The following is a 16,148-nucleotide window of genomic DNA, read 5'->3' on the forward strand; positions in this document are numbered from 1 at the left end:
AATTCAACACCCATTCATGATAAAACACTCCAGAAAGTAGGCATAAGGGAACTTACCTGAACATAATAAAGGCCATATATGACAAACGCACAGACAACATCATTCTCAATGGTGAAAAACTGAAAGCAGTTCCACTAAGATCAGGAAAAAGACAAGGTTGCCCACTCTCAACTTTATTTTTCAACATAGTTTTGGAAGTTTTAGCCACAGCAATCAGAGCAGAAAAAGAAATAAAAGGAATCCAAATCAGAAAGAAGAAATAAATCTGTCACTGTTTGTAGATGACATGTTAATATACATAGAGAATCCTAAAGATGCTACCTGAAAATGAGTAGAGTTAATCAATGAATTTGGTAAAGTAGCAGGGTACAAAATTAATGCACAGAAATCTCTTGCATTCCTACACACTAATGATGAAAAATCTGAAAGAGAAATTAGGGAAACACTCCCATTTACCATTACAACAAAAAGAATAAAATACCTAGGAATAAACCTACCTAAAGAGACAAAAGACCTGTATGTAGAAAACTATAAGACACTGATGAAAGAAATTAAAGATGATAGAAACGTGGAGAGATATACCATGTTCTTGTATTGGAAGAATCAACATTGTGAAAATGAGTATACTACCCAAAGCAATCTACAGATTCAATGCAACCCCTATCAAACTACCCATGGTATTTTTCACAGAACTAGAACAAAAATTTTCACAATTTGTATGGAAACACAAAAAACCCCGAATAGCCAAAGCAATCTTGAGAAAGAAAAATGGAGCTGGAGGAATCAGGCTCCCTGACTTCAGACTATACTACAGAGCTACAATAATCAAGACTGTATGATACTGGCACAAAAACAGAAATATAGGTCAGTGGAACAGGATGGAAAGCCCAGAGATAAACCCACACACACATATGGTCACCTTATCTTTGTTAAAGGAGGCAAGAATATACAATGGAGAAAAGACAGCCTCTTCAATAAGTGGTGCTGGGAAAACTGTCCAGCTACATGTAAATGAATGAAATTGGAACACTTCCTAACACCATACACAAAAATAAACTCAAAATGGATTAAAGACCTAAATGTAAGGCCTGACACTATAAAAGTCTTAGAGGAAAACATAGAACAGTCTACAACGTAAATCACAGCAAGATCCTTTTTGACCCACCTCCTAGAGAAATGGAAATAAAAACAAAAATAAACAAATGGGACCTAATGAAACTTAAAAGCTTTTGCACAACAAAGAAAACCATAAGCAAGATGAAAAGACAACCCTCAAAATGGGAGAAAATATTTTCAAATGAAGCAAGTGACAAAGGATTAATCTCCAAAATTTACAAGCAGCTCATGCAGCTCAATATCAAAAAGCAAACAACCCAATCCAAAAATGGACAGAAGACCTAAATAGACATTTCTCCAAAGAAGATATACAGATTGCCAACAAACACATGAAAAGATGCTCAACATCACTAATCATTAGAGAAATGCAAATCAAAACTACAATAAGGTTTCACCTCACACCCGTCAGAATGGCCATCATCAAAAAATCTACAAACAACAAATGCTGGAGAGGGTGTGTAGAAAACGGAACCCTCTTGCACTGTTGGTGGGAATGTGACTTGATACAGCCACTATGGAGAACAGTATGGAGGTTCCTTAAAAAACTAAAAATAGAACTACCATACGACCCAGCAATCCCACGACTGGGCATATGCCATGAGAAAACCATAGTTAAAAAAGAGTCATGTACCACAATGTTCATTGCAGCTCTATTTACAATAGGCAGGACATGGAAGAAACCTAAGTGTCCACTGACCGATGAATGGATAAAGAAGGTGTGGCACATATATACAATGGAATATTACTCAGCCATTAAAAGAAATGGAATTGAGTTATTTGTAGTGAGGTGGATGGACCTACAGTCTGTCATACAGAATGAAGTAAGTCAGAAAGAGAAAAAGAAATACCATATGCTAACACATATATATGTGGTATCTAAAAAAAAAAAAAAGGTTATGAAGAACACAGACATAGAGAACAGACTTGAGGACATGTGGAGGGGGAAGGGTAAGCTGGGATGAAGTGAGAGCGTTGCATGGACTTATATACACTACCAAATGTGAAATAGCTAGTGGAAAGCAGCTGCATAGCACAGGGAGATCAGCTCGGTGATTTGTGACCACCTAGAGGGGTGGGAGGGAGATGCAAGAGGGAGGAGATTTGTTGATATATGTATATGTATAGCTGATTCATTTTTTTATAAAGCAGAAACTAACACACCATTGTAAAGCAATTATACTCCAATAAAGATGTTAAAAAAATAAAAAATAAAAAATAAAAAAATAATATTACATATGTGGCTCACATTATATTTCTTAAGAGTCTGTGCCCTTAATTGCTATGCAGTACCTCTGCACCTATGAGGTGCAGATAATGGGCAAGATCCTGAAGACAATTATATGAACAAGACAAATGCTATTCCTTTATGGCTTCAAGAAGAGTCCACAATCCTCATGGGGGAAGGCCAAGGCTCCAGATTCCTTTAGAGAATAATAGGGAAAAAGGCAAAGAAAGTAAGGAAGTTTCATCTTTAGCTCCAAAGATATTTGACAAATTGGTCTATCCCAGACTTTGTTTACTTATTATTCAGTTGAAGTGTATTAGACACTCATAAGTTAATAAGTTTTTCCCACAAGAAATGGCAGTATTTGTAACATAGTTGTGAATATTAGTTGATTGTTTGAAGTCAGCATTTTAAGAATCATGGCAAAATTTTTAAAAAATCATGACAGAGCAGTAGATGATGAAGATAGAGGAGAGAGAAGAAAAAAAAAAAGATTGTGTGTGAGAGAGAGATGAAGATTGACTGAGAGGGATTCAAAAAGGTTCTTTTCATGCATGTCTTCACCAAGGCCTGTGTAAGACCCTCAGGACCATGCTTCCCGCACTTGGCTAAAATGAACTCCATCATTTTTTTCTCTCTCTTCCCTTCTCCCTCTGCCTCATTCTCTCCCTTTCCTTCCAGGGGGTGGAGTGTGGCATTAATATCAGATAGATTTTGTTGTGATTCTGGCTTCTCCCTTCCTAGCTCCCTGAAATTGAAATATTTAGAAAAATTCTCTAAACTTCATTTTTCTTATGTGAACAACAGAAATAACTATACTTGCTGCCTCATTGGGTTATCATGTAAAGTGCCTTCAGTAGGCTCTGGCACATGTTAAGTACTTATTAAACATTAGCTATTTTATTTTCTTCAAAAGTCTGAGGACCAATGAATTAATGCCCTCACTTTATGCTTGAAACTTCCCTGATCCAGAGACCACAAGGGAGAAAGATCAGCCTGAGCAGACAAGGGATTACGGATGATATCCTGTGGCCCTTCAGGGGGTTCTAGCCATTTCAATTCTTGACTAAGCAAAGGATCCAGGTCGTCCTCGCTTAACTCATTAAAAATAACTACAGGGCACATAGCTGTGCTAGGGCTGCTTAAGGGAAAAGACAGCAGTGGATGGAGCTGTTTTGTAGCACAAAGAACTACAAAGAAATCTGGGATTTAAAGATTTAGAAGACTTGGGAGTACCGGAGCAGCTGCCGCCAAGTCCAGATCCGATGCAACCAGTCACCTGCCTGATGTGCACTCTATTTAATACAAAAGAAGCCAATAATGGAGGAATAGAGAAATAAAAAAGACATGGAAAATAAACAGCAATTGGTAGATGTAAATCCTACTTTATGAATCATTACAACAAATGCAAATGAATTAAACATTCCAATCAAAAGGGAGAGATTGGCAGAATGGATTTTTTTCAAAAACATGATCCAACTATAAGCTGTCTACAAGAGATTCACTTTAGAAAGTTAAAAGATGGGAAAAGATACAGCATGCAAATAGTAACCAAAAGAGAGCCAAGTGGGGACTTCCCTGGTTGCACAGTGTTAAGACTCAGTGCTCCCAATGCAGGGGCCCTGGGTTCGATCCTTGGTCAGGGAACTGGATCCCAAATGCATGCTGCAAATAAGGAGCCAGGGAGCCACAACTAAGGAGCCCATCTGCCACAACTAAGACCCTGTGCAACCAAATAAATAAATAAATATTTTTTTAAAAAAGGGAGAGAGAGCCAAGTGGTTATACTAGTATGAGTCAAAATAGACTTTAAGACAAAAATTGTTATTGGAGACAAAGGACATTTTATAGAGGTATTTAAGGAAATAAATGGGTCAATCGAATAAGAAGAATAACAATTATATACACATATCCACCTAATAATAGAGTCCTAAAATACATGAAACAAAACCAGACATAATTGAATGAAGAAATACATATTTCAACAATAAAAGTTAAAGACATCATGCCCCACTTTCAATAACAGATAGAACAACTAGGCAGAAGATAAGCCAGGAAGTAAAAGACTAGAACAACACTAAAACCCAATTCGAACTAACAGATAACTGGAGACGAGTCCACCAACCAACAGCTGAATACAACTTTCTTCTCAAGTGCACATGGAATATTCTCTCTCCAGGATAAACCATATGCTAGGTTATAAAATAGTCTCAATAAATGTAAAAGGATTGAAATTACACAAAATATGTTCTGAACCCATAATGGAATGAAATTAGAAATCAACAGAATATAATTTTTCAAATTTATAAATATGTGGAAATGAAACATACTCCTAAATAACAAATATTTCAAGAAGAAACACAAGGAAAATGAGAAAATGCTCTGATATTGTTGAAAAAAGATATACAACATACCAAAACTTATGGGACGCAGCAAAAGCAGTACTTAGAATGAAATTTATAATTGTAAATGCCTATAATTTTTATAAAGGAAAGATCTAAAATCAATAACTTATACTTCCATCTTAAAACACTGAAAAAAGAGTAGCAAAATAAACCCAAACCAAGCTGAATAAAGAAAATAATAAGGGTTAGAGAGAAAATAAATACAACAGAGAATAAAAAACCAATAGAGGAAATCAACAAAACCAAAAGTTGGTTATTGAAATAATCAGTAAAACTGACAAACATTTAGTACAGCTAGCCTGACCAGGAAAAAGGGAGAAAATTCAAAATACTCTAATCAAGAATGAATGTGGTGGTAGTTGTTAAAACTCTTAGAACTGTACACCAAAAGTAGTGAATTTACTGTATATAAGTAACCAAAAAAAAAAAAAAAGCAGCCTGGACTTTCCTTAAGAAATTGCAAGTACAAATAAGTATAAGTTTCTTTTAATGAGAAGAGTATTATAAATCCACATAAATTAAAACTCCTAAAAAGTGGCCCTTGGACAGCGTGATGGGTCTAGATCCCTCCTGTATACTAAGACACTTCCAATTCTACACTTACTAGGGGTAGAGTTTAAGCAGTACAGAAGCATAAGCTGTGCAAAAGATGGCCCACCTCACGGATAGAAACGACCCTGTAAGTCAGCACAGACCTAAGGGCTATACTGAATTCCCCATTATGAGCAAGCAAATTATACCAAGAGTTTATAACCTACTCATTGGTTGGAATTAATTAATTATTGACTCATTCCTCCTGAAATTTTTTCTGACACAGCTGATTTATTTACAAACTGTGACTTCAGATGTTACCTTGTGCTTGTTAGGAATTTCCTATCAGGTTCCAGAGAATTAAAAAAAGGGAGAGGAGGGGACTTTCCTGGTGGTGCAGTGGTTAAGAATCCACCTGCCAGTGCAGGGGACATGGGCTTGAGCCCTGGTCTGGGAAGATTCCCACATGCCACAGAGCAACTAAGCCACTGCGCCACAACTACTGAGCCTGCGCTCTAGAACCTGCAAGCCACAACTACTGAAGCCTGTGCACCTACAGCCTGTGTTCCGCAACAAGAGAAGCCACCGCAATGAGAAGCCCGCACACCACAAGGAAGATTAGCCGCTGCTCACCACAACTAGAGAAAGCCCGCACGCTGCAACAAAAATCCAACGCAGGCAAAAAAAAAAAAAAAAAAAAATCAGTAAAATAAATAAGTAAATAAATAAAAAAAGGGAGAGGAGAGATTTCCATTTCCCCATTTTCTATGACCCTTACTTAGGTTTTCACTAAGTATGGGAATATATCAGTTTGGCACCCAGAAATAAGACCAGATTCATTCAATATTATTCCACAAAGAACAAAATCTATAAACAAATAAAAAATCTTAGCTGTAAAAAAAAAAAAAATGAGTGAAAAACATCACTACTGACCTAACAGATGTAAAAAAAAAAGGATTATATTGGAATACTATGAACAATTGCATGGCAAAAGAAGCTAGATAATCCAGATGAAATAGACAAATTTACAGAAAGACATGGACTCCTGAAATTGTTCAAGAAGAAAAGAAATTTTGAATATATACATAGCAAGTAATTAATAATCATAACACTTCCCACAAAGAAAAGCCCAGGAATAGTTTCACTGGTGCATTCTCTGAAATGTCTAAAGAATTAACACCACTCCTTCACATATTTCAAAACATAGAAGAGAAGGGAACACTTTCCAACATATTTTATGAGTCCAGTATTACCCTGATACCAAAATCAGACAAAGATATCAGAAGAAAACTATAAACTAGTATCCTTTATGGATAAAGTGGATATGGATAATGAAAATGGACTTTAAAAATCTTCAACAAAATACTGGCACAGCAAATCAAGAAAGTATAAAAAAGATTATATCAAAATAATGAGAAGACAAACCACAGACTAGAAGAAAATATTTGCAAAAGACAGCTGATAAAGCACTGTTATCCAACCTGATTTTAAAATGGGCAGAAGATCTGAGCAGACAATTCACCAAAGAAGATATACAAATGACATATGAAAAGATGCTCTACATCAAATGCCATTAGGAACTGCAAATTAAAACAACAATGAGGATACCACTACACACATATTAGAATGGTGAAAATCCAAAACACTGACAACACCAAATTCTTGTGAGGATGGAGAGTAAGAGGAATGTTCATTCATTGTTGGTGATAATGCAAAATGATACTGCCACTTTGGAAGAAAATTTGGTAGTTTCTTACAAAACTAAACATACTCTTACCATTCAGTTAAGCAATTGTGCTCCTTGGTATTTACCCAAAAAAGTGGAAAACTTAATTCCACAAAAACACCTGCACATGGATGTTTATAGCAGCTTTGTACCATAATTACCAAATCTTGGAAGCAACCAAGGTGCCCTTAAGTAGGTGATTGGGTAAATAAACTGTGGTATATCCAGACAATGGAATATTCTTCAGTGCTAGAAAGAAATGAGCTACCAAGCCACGAGAAGGCATAGAGGAACTTTAATTGCATATTGCTAAGTGAAAGTAGCCAATTACTGTGTGATTCCAACTACATGATATTCTGGAAAAACCAAGACTATGGAGACAGTAAAAATTTCAGTGGTTGCCAAGGGCTGGGGTGAAGGGAATGAATAGAATGAGCACAGGGGACTTTTAGGCAGTGAAATAATTATATATGATACTATAGTGGTGGGTGCATGCCATTATACATTTGCCAAAATCCGTAAAACATACAACACCAAGAGTGAACCTTAATGTGAACTATAGACTTTAAATGATAATGAAGTGTCAATGTTGGTTCATTAATTGTAGTAAATGTACCGCTCTGGTGCAGGATGTTGATGGTGGGGGAAGCTGTGTGTGCAGAGCAACAAGGAGTATAAGGGAGCTCTCTGTACTTTCTGCTCAGTTTTGCTGTGAACCTAAATCTTCTCAAAAAATAAAGTATCTGTTTGTCTGTGTATGTGTGTGTGTGTTTAAAAGACTATACACAGCAACCAAGTAGGATTTGTCTCAGGAATGCAAAGTGTTCAACATAAGAAAATCAATAAATGTAATATATATCATATTGATAAGGGACAAATCTCACATGCTAATTTCAATAGGCACAGAAAAAAGCACTTGACAAATCCAAACCCTTACAAGATAAAAATATTCAACAAAATAAAAATAGGAGGGAACATCCTCAACCTAATAAAGGCGTCTATGGAAACCCCACAATTAACATCATACTTAATGGTGAAAGACTGAAAATTTCCTCCCTAATATCAGGATCAGGACAATAATATGTGCTCTCTCCACTTACATGCAACATTTTACTGGAGGTTCTAGCCAGGGCAATCAGATAAGAAGAAGAAATAAAAGGTACCCAGATTAGAAAGGAAGAAGTAAAACTATTCCTATTTGTAGATAAAAAATACTAAGGAATCCACAAGAAAACTATTAAGTTAATAAAGTTCAGCAATGTTGTAGGACACAAGATCAATATACAAAAATCAGTTGTATTTCTATAAAGTAGCAATGAACAATCTGAAAATAAAATTAAGAAAACAATTCTATTTACAATAGCATAAATTGAATAAGCTTCTTAGGAATAAATTTAACAAAAGTAGCACAAGACTTATGCACTGAAAACTACCACAAAAAAAAAAAAAAGAAATTAAAGAAGATCTAACTAAATAGGATGATATCCTGTCTTCATGGATTAGAAGACTTAATATTCTTAAGATGGCAATACTCCCCAAATTATGTACAGATTCACTACAATCCCTACAAAATTGACTTTTTTCCCCACAAATTAGCAAACGGATCCTAAAATTCAGATGGAAATGCAAGGGACCCAGAATAGCCAAGACAATCTTGAAAAATAGGAATATAGTTTAAGGATTCACATTTCCCAACTTCAAAACTTACTACAAAGCTACTGTAATCCAGACTAGGTGATACTGGCATAAGGACAGACATATAAATCAGCAGAGTAGAATTGAGACTCCAGAAATAAATCCAATCATTATGGGGAGCTGATTTTTGACAAGGGTTCTAAAACAATGCAAAAAGAGAAGAATAGTCTTTTCACAAACACTGATGGGACAACTATATATCCTCACGTGCAAAATAACGAAGTTGGACCTCTACCTCACACTATCTACAAAAGATGGATGAAAGACCTAAGTGTAAGAGCTAAACCTATGGAACTCTTAGAAGAAAATATAAGCATAAATCTTTGTGATCTTGGATTAGTCAATGATTCCTTAGATATGCTACCTAAAGCACAAGCAACCAAAGAAAAAAATAGATAACCTGAACTTAATTTAAAAAAATTGTGCTTCAAAGGACGCTATCAAGAAAGTGAAAAAAAAAAAACACAAAGAAACAACAACCCCTGAGTGGAAGAAAACATTTGCAAATCATATATTTGATAAGAGTCTAGCATCCAGAATACATAAAATACTCTTACAAGTCTACAATAAAAACACAAATATCCCAAACACAAATTGCTCCAAAACACAAATTTCTCCAGAGAAGATATACAAATGGCCAAAAAGCACGTGAAAAAATGTTCAACATCATTGGTTATTAGGAAAATACAAATAAAAACCAGAGTGAGATACCACTAGGATGGCTGGAATAAAAAAGATGGTCAATAACACATGTTGGTAAGGATGTGGAGAAATTGGAATCTCATACATTTCTGGTGGGAATGTAAACTGTTGCAGTTGCAGCTACTTTGGACAACAATGTGTCAACTCCTCAAAAAGTTAAACATAGTTGACATATGATCCAGCAATTCCACTCCTACAAATACACCGAAGAAAATTGAAAACATAATTTCACACAAAATCTTGTACATGAGTGTTCATAGCAGCATTCGTCAGAGTCAAAAAGTGGAAACAAATGTCTATCACCTGATGAATGGATAAACAAAATGAGGTATATCCGTATAGCGGAATATTATTCAGCCATAAAGTGGAATGAGTACTGATGCATGCTACAACATGGATGAACCTTGAAAACATTATGCTAAGTGAAAGAAGCCAGACACAAAATGTCACATATGTATGATTTCATTTATATGAAATGTCCAGACTAGGAAAATTCACAGTAATAGAAAGTATATTAGTGGGTGTCAGGGGCTGGGGCGAGAGGGGAATGGGAAGTGACTGCTAATTGGTATGGGATCTTATGGAGGGTGATGAAAATATTCTTGTTTAGATAGTAGTGATGGTTGCAGTCTTGCGGACATATTAAAAATCTTGTGAATATACAAAAAACGACTTAATGTACACATTAAAAGGGGAAATGTTATGGTATGTGAATTATATCTCAATTTAAAACAAAAACATTTGATCATACTTGTGTTGGTCTATTCTTGGACTCTATTCAGTTCCATTGATTTATGGGTCTATTTGTCTGCCAGTATCACACTGTCTTGATTACTATAGATATACACAACTCCTTAAATTTGGGTAGGGTGATTCTTCAAACTTTATTCTTCATTTTCAAAACTTTTAAAAATAACTGTTCCAGTTTCTTTGCCTTCCCACAAAATCTGATAATCAGTCTATCGACATCTACACAAAATACTGTAGGTATTTTGTTGATAGTGTCGTTCTTCCATACCCTTGCTGCTTTTATCTGGTGGTTCTATTGATGACTGTGAGATGCGTGTCAAAATCCCTGCCTATAATTGACCATGTGTCTGCTTCTCTTTTCAGTCCTATCAGTTCTGTTTTTTGGTGCATACACATTTTGGATTATATTTTCTTAGTGAATCGACCCTTTCATCATTATCATCTCTCTCTTTGACGCTGGTAATTTTCTTTGTTCTGAAGTCCATTTTGTCTCACATTAATATAACCACTCCAGCTTTCTGTGATTAATGATATTAATCACAGAAATCACAATAATGATATTACTGTTCTAATGATATATTTTTAGAGGAAACTTTAAAATTTAGAATAGTTTTAGATTTACAGAAAAATTGCAAAGATAATACAGCTTGCATATACCTCACATCTAGTTTCTTCTATTAACATTTTGTATTAGTATGGCACATTTATGACAATTAATAAATGAATATTGATACATTATTATTGACTAAAGTCCACACTTTATTCAGATTTCCTTAGTTTTTTAAAATTAATTAATTAATTAATTTATTTATTTATTTTTGACTGCATTGGGTCCCCGTTGCTGTGCGCAGGCTTCCTCTAGTTGCAGCAAGCGGGGGCTACACTTCATTGCAGTGCACGGCCTTCTCATTGAGGTGGCTTCTCTTATTGCGGAGCACAGGCCCCAGGCACACGGGCTCAGTAGTTGTGGCACATGGACTCAGCAGTTGTGGCTCACGGGCTCTAGAACACAGGCTCAGTAGCTGTGGCGCACAGGCCCTGCTGCCCCGCGGCATGTGGGATCTTCCCGGACCAGGGCTTGAACCCTTATCCCCCGCACTGGCAGGTGGACTCCCAACCACTGCGCCACCAGGGAAGTCCCTAGATTTCCTTAGTTTTTACCTAAAGTGTTTTTTCTGTTTCTAGTATTCCATCTAAGATACCAAGGTACATTTAGCCTCCTTAGGCTCCTCTTGGCTGAACTGTTTCTCAGACTTTCCTTGGTTTTGAAGACCTTGACAGTATTGAGGAGTGTTGGTCACCTATTTTGTAGAGTGTCCCCTATTTGGGATTTGCCTGATGTTTCCTCATGATTAGATGGAAGTTATAGGATTTGGGGAGGAAGACCACAGATGTAAAGTGCCATTCTCTTCACATATCAATGGCACATACTATCAACATGACTTATCCCTAGTGTTGTTGACCTTAGTCTCCTGGCTGAGGTGGACTCCTGTCAAATTTCTTCACTGTATAGTCTGTTTATTCCCTTTCCATATTGTCCTCTTTGACAGTATGACACAATGTACAGCCCACAGTTAAAAAGTGGGGAGTTATACTGCACCTCCTGAGAGCAGAGTATCTATATAAGTTATTTGGAATTCTTCTGACAGGATACTTTCTATTATCCTTCCTTCCTTCCTTCCTTTCTTTCTTACTCATTTATTTATTAATAAGGATTCATGGATATTAATTTTATACTTTGGGTTATAACCCAATACTAAATTATTTATTTTATTGGTCAAATTGCTTCAGCTTTAGCCATTGGAAGCTCTTTTAGTTGGCTCATGTAGACCCTATTCATTTATTTATTTATTTATTTAGAAGTTTCTTTTTATTTTTTTGAAAGTCTGTCTTTAATATTTTATTTATTTATTTTTCTTTTTTAAAAAAAATCTTTATTGGAGTATAATTGCTTTACTCCAATAATGGTACGTTAGTTTCTGCTTGATAACAAAGTGAATCAGCTATACATATACATATATCCCCATATATCCTCCCTCTTGCATCTCCCTCCCACCCTCCCTATCCCACCCCTCTAGGTGGTCACAAAGCACCGAGCTGATCTCCCTGTGCTATGTGGCTGCTTCCCACTAGCTATCTGTTTTACATTTGGTAGTGTATATATGTCCATGCCACTCTCTCACTTCATCCCAGCTTACCCTTCCCCCTCCCCATGTCCTCAGGTCCATCCTATACATCTGCGTCTTTATTCCTGTCTTGCCCCTAGGTTTTTCAGAACCTTTTTTTTTTTTTTAGATTCTATATATATGTGTTAGCATATGGTATTTGTTTTTCTCTTTCTGACTTACTTCACTCCGTATGACAGACTCTAGGTCCATCCATCTCACTACAAATAACTCAGTTTCGTTTCTTTTTATGGCTGAGTAATATTCCATTGTATACATCTGCTACATCTTCTTTATCCATTCATCGGTTGATGGACACTTAGGTTGCTTCCATGTCCTGGTTATTGTGAATAGAGCTGCAATGAACGTTGTGGTACATGACTCTTTTTGAATTATGGTTTCCTAAGGGTATATGCCCAGTAGTGGGATTGCTGGGTCGCATGGTAGTTCTATTTTTAGTTTTTTAAGGAACCTCCATACTGTTCTCCATAGTGGCTGTATCAATTTATATTCCCACCAACAGTGCAAGAGAGTTCCCTTTTCTCCGCACCCTCTCCAGCATTTATGGTTTGTAGATTTTTCATGATGGCCATTCTGACCGGTGTGAGATGATACCTCATTGTAGTTTTGATTTGCATTTCCCCAATGCTTAGTGAAGGTTGAGCATCTTTTCATGTGTTTATTGGCAATCTGTATATCATCTTTGGAGAAACGTCTATTTAGGTCTTCTGTCCATTTTTTGATTGGGTTGTTTGTTTTTTTGGTATTGAGCTGCATGAGCTGCTTGTAAATTTTGGAGATTAATCATTTGTCACTTGCTTCATTTGCAAATATTTTCTCCCATTCTGAGGGTTGTCTTTTCGTCTTCTTTATGGTCTCCTTTGCTGTGCAAAAGTTTTTAAGTTTCATTAGGTCCCATTTGTTTATTTTGGTTTTTATTTCCATTTCTCTAGGAGGTGGGTCAAAAAGGATCTTGCTGTGATTTATGTCATAGAGTGTTCTGCCTATGTTTTCCTCTAAGAGTTTGATAGTGTCTGGCCTTACATTTAGCTCTTTAATCCATTTTGAGTTTATTTTTGTGTATGGTGTTAGGGAGTGTTCTAATTTCATTCTTTTACATGTAGCTGTCCAGTTTTCACAGCACCACTTATTCTACATTGTATACTCTTGCCTCCTTTATCAAAAATAAGGTGACCATATGCGTTTGGGTTTATTTCTGGCCTTTCTATCCTGTTCCATTGATCTAAATTTCTGTTTTGGTGCCAGTACCATACTGTCTTGATTACTGTAGCTTTGTAGTAAAGTCTGAAGTCCTAGAGTCTGATTCCTCCAGCTCCGATTTTCTTTTCTTTTTTTTGAATTTTTGAATTTTATTTATATTTTTATACAGCAGGTTCTTATTAATTATCCATTTTATACATATTAGTATATATATATCAATCCCAATCTCCCAATTCATGACACCACCACCACCACCCCTGCTGCTCTGCCCCTTGCTGTCCATACGTTTGTTCTGTACATCTGTGTCTCAATTTCTGCCCTGCAAACTGGTTCATCTGTATCATTTTTCTAGGTTCCACATATATGCGTTTATATACGATGTTTGTTTTTCTCTTTCTGACTTACTTCACTCTGTATGACAGTCTCTAGATCCATCCACGTCTCTACATATGACCCAATTTCGTTCCTTTTTATGGCAGAGTAATATTCCATTGTATATATGGACCACATCTTCTTTATCCATTCGTCTGTTGATGGCATTTAGGTTGCTTCCATGACCTGGCTATTGTAAATAGTGCTGCAATGAACATTGGGGTGCATGTGTCTTTTTGAATTATGGTTTTCTCTGGGTATATGCCCAGTAGTGGGATTGATGGGTCATATGGTAATTCTAGTTTTAGTTTTTTAAGGAACCTCCATACTGTCCTCCATAGTGACTGTATCAATTTACATTCCCACCAACAGTACAAGAGGGTTTCCTTTTCTTCACACCCTCTCCAGCATTTTTTGTTTGTAGATTTTCTGGTGATGCCCATTCTAACTGGTGTGAGGTGACACCTCATTGTAGTTTTGATTTGCATTTCTATAATAATTTGTGATGTTGAGCAGTTTTTCATATGCTTCTTGGCCATCTGTATGTCTTCTTTGGAGAAATGTCTATTTAGGTCTTCTGCCCTTTTCTTGATTGGGTTGTTTGTTTTTTTAATATTGAGCTGCATGAGCTGTTTATATATTTTGGAGATTAATCCTTTGTCAGTTGATTCATTGACAAACATTTTCTCCCATTCTGAGGGTTGTCTTTTTGTCTTCTTTATGGTTTCCTTTGCTTTGGAAAAGGTTTTAACTTTCATTAGGCCCCATTTGTTTATTTTTGTTCTTATTTCCATTACTCTAAGAGATGGATCAAAAATATCTTGCTGTGATTTATGTCAAAGAGTGTTCTTCTTATGTTTTCCTCTGAGAGCTTTATAGTGTCTGGTCTTACATTTAGCTCTCTAATCCATTTTTTAAAAATTATTTATTTATTTATTTATTTATTTATTTATTTTTGGCTGTGTTGGGTCTTCGTTTCTGTGCGAGGGCTTTCTCCAGTTGCGGCAAGCGGGGCCACTTTTCATCGCGGTGTGCGGGCCTCTCACTATCGTGGCCTCTCTTGTTGTGGAGCACAGGTTCCAGATGCGCAGGCTCAGTAGTTGTGGCTCACGGGCCTAGTTGCTCCGCGGCATGTGGGATCTTCCCAGACCAGGGCTCGAACCCATGTACCCTGCATCGGCAGGCAGATTGTCAACCACTGTGCCACCAGGGAAGCCCTCTAATCCATTTTGAGTTTATTTTTGTGTATGGTGTTAGGAAGTGTTCTAATTTCATTCTTTTACATGTAGCTGTCCAGTTTTCCCAGCACCACTTATTGAATAGACTGTCTTTTCTCCATTGTATATCTTTCCTCCTTTGTCATAGATTAGTTGACCATAGGTGCGTGGGTTTACCTCTGGCCTTTCTATCCTGTTCCACTGATCTATATTTATATTTTTGTGCCGGTACCATATTTTCTTGATTAGTGTAGGTTTGTAGTGTAGTCTGAAGTCAGGGATTCTGATTCCTCCACCTCCGTTTTTTTCCCTCAAGACTGCTTTGGCTATTCAGGGTCTTTTGTGTCTCCATACAAATTTTAAGATTTATTGTTTTAGTTCTGTAAAAAATGCCATTGGTATTTTCATATGGATTGTATTGAATGTGTAGACTGCTTTGTGTAGTATAGTCATTTTCACAATATTGATTCTTCCAATCCAAGAACATGGTGTATCTCTCCATCTGTTTGTATCATCTTTAATTTCTTTCATCAGTGTCTTATAGTTTTCTGCATACAGGTCTTTTGTCTCCCTAGGTAGGTTTATTCCTAGGTATTTTATTCTTTTTGTTGCAGTGGTAAATAGGAGTGTTTCCTTAATTTCTCTTTCAGATTTTTCATCCTTATTGTATAGGAATGCAAGAGAGTTCTGTGCATTAATTTTGTATCCTGCTACTTTACCAAATTCATTGATTAGCTCTAGTAGTTTTCTGGTGGCATCTTTAGGATTCTCTATGTATAGTATCACGTCATCTTCAAACAGTGACAGTTTTACCTCTTCTTTTACAATTTGCATTCCTTTTACTTCTTTTTCTTCTCTGATTGCCGTAGCTAGGACTTCCAAAACTGTTGAATAACAGTGGTGATAGTGGACATCCTTGTCTCATTCCTGATCTTACAGGAAATGGTTTCAGTTTTTCACCATTGAGAATGATGTTTGCTGTGGGTTTGTCACCTTTATTATGTTGAGGTAGGTTCCCTCTAT

This window comes from Balaenoptera musculus, chromosome 6 (genome assembly GCF_009873245.2).
Source record: "Balaenoptera musculus isolate JJ_BM4_2016_0621 chromosome 6, mBalMus1.pri.v3, whole genome shotgun sequence".
Lineage (NCBI taxonomy): Eukaryota > Metazoa > Chordata > Mammalia > Artiodactyla > Balaenopteridae > Balaenoptera > Balaenoptera musculus.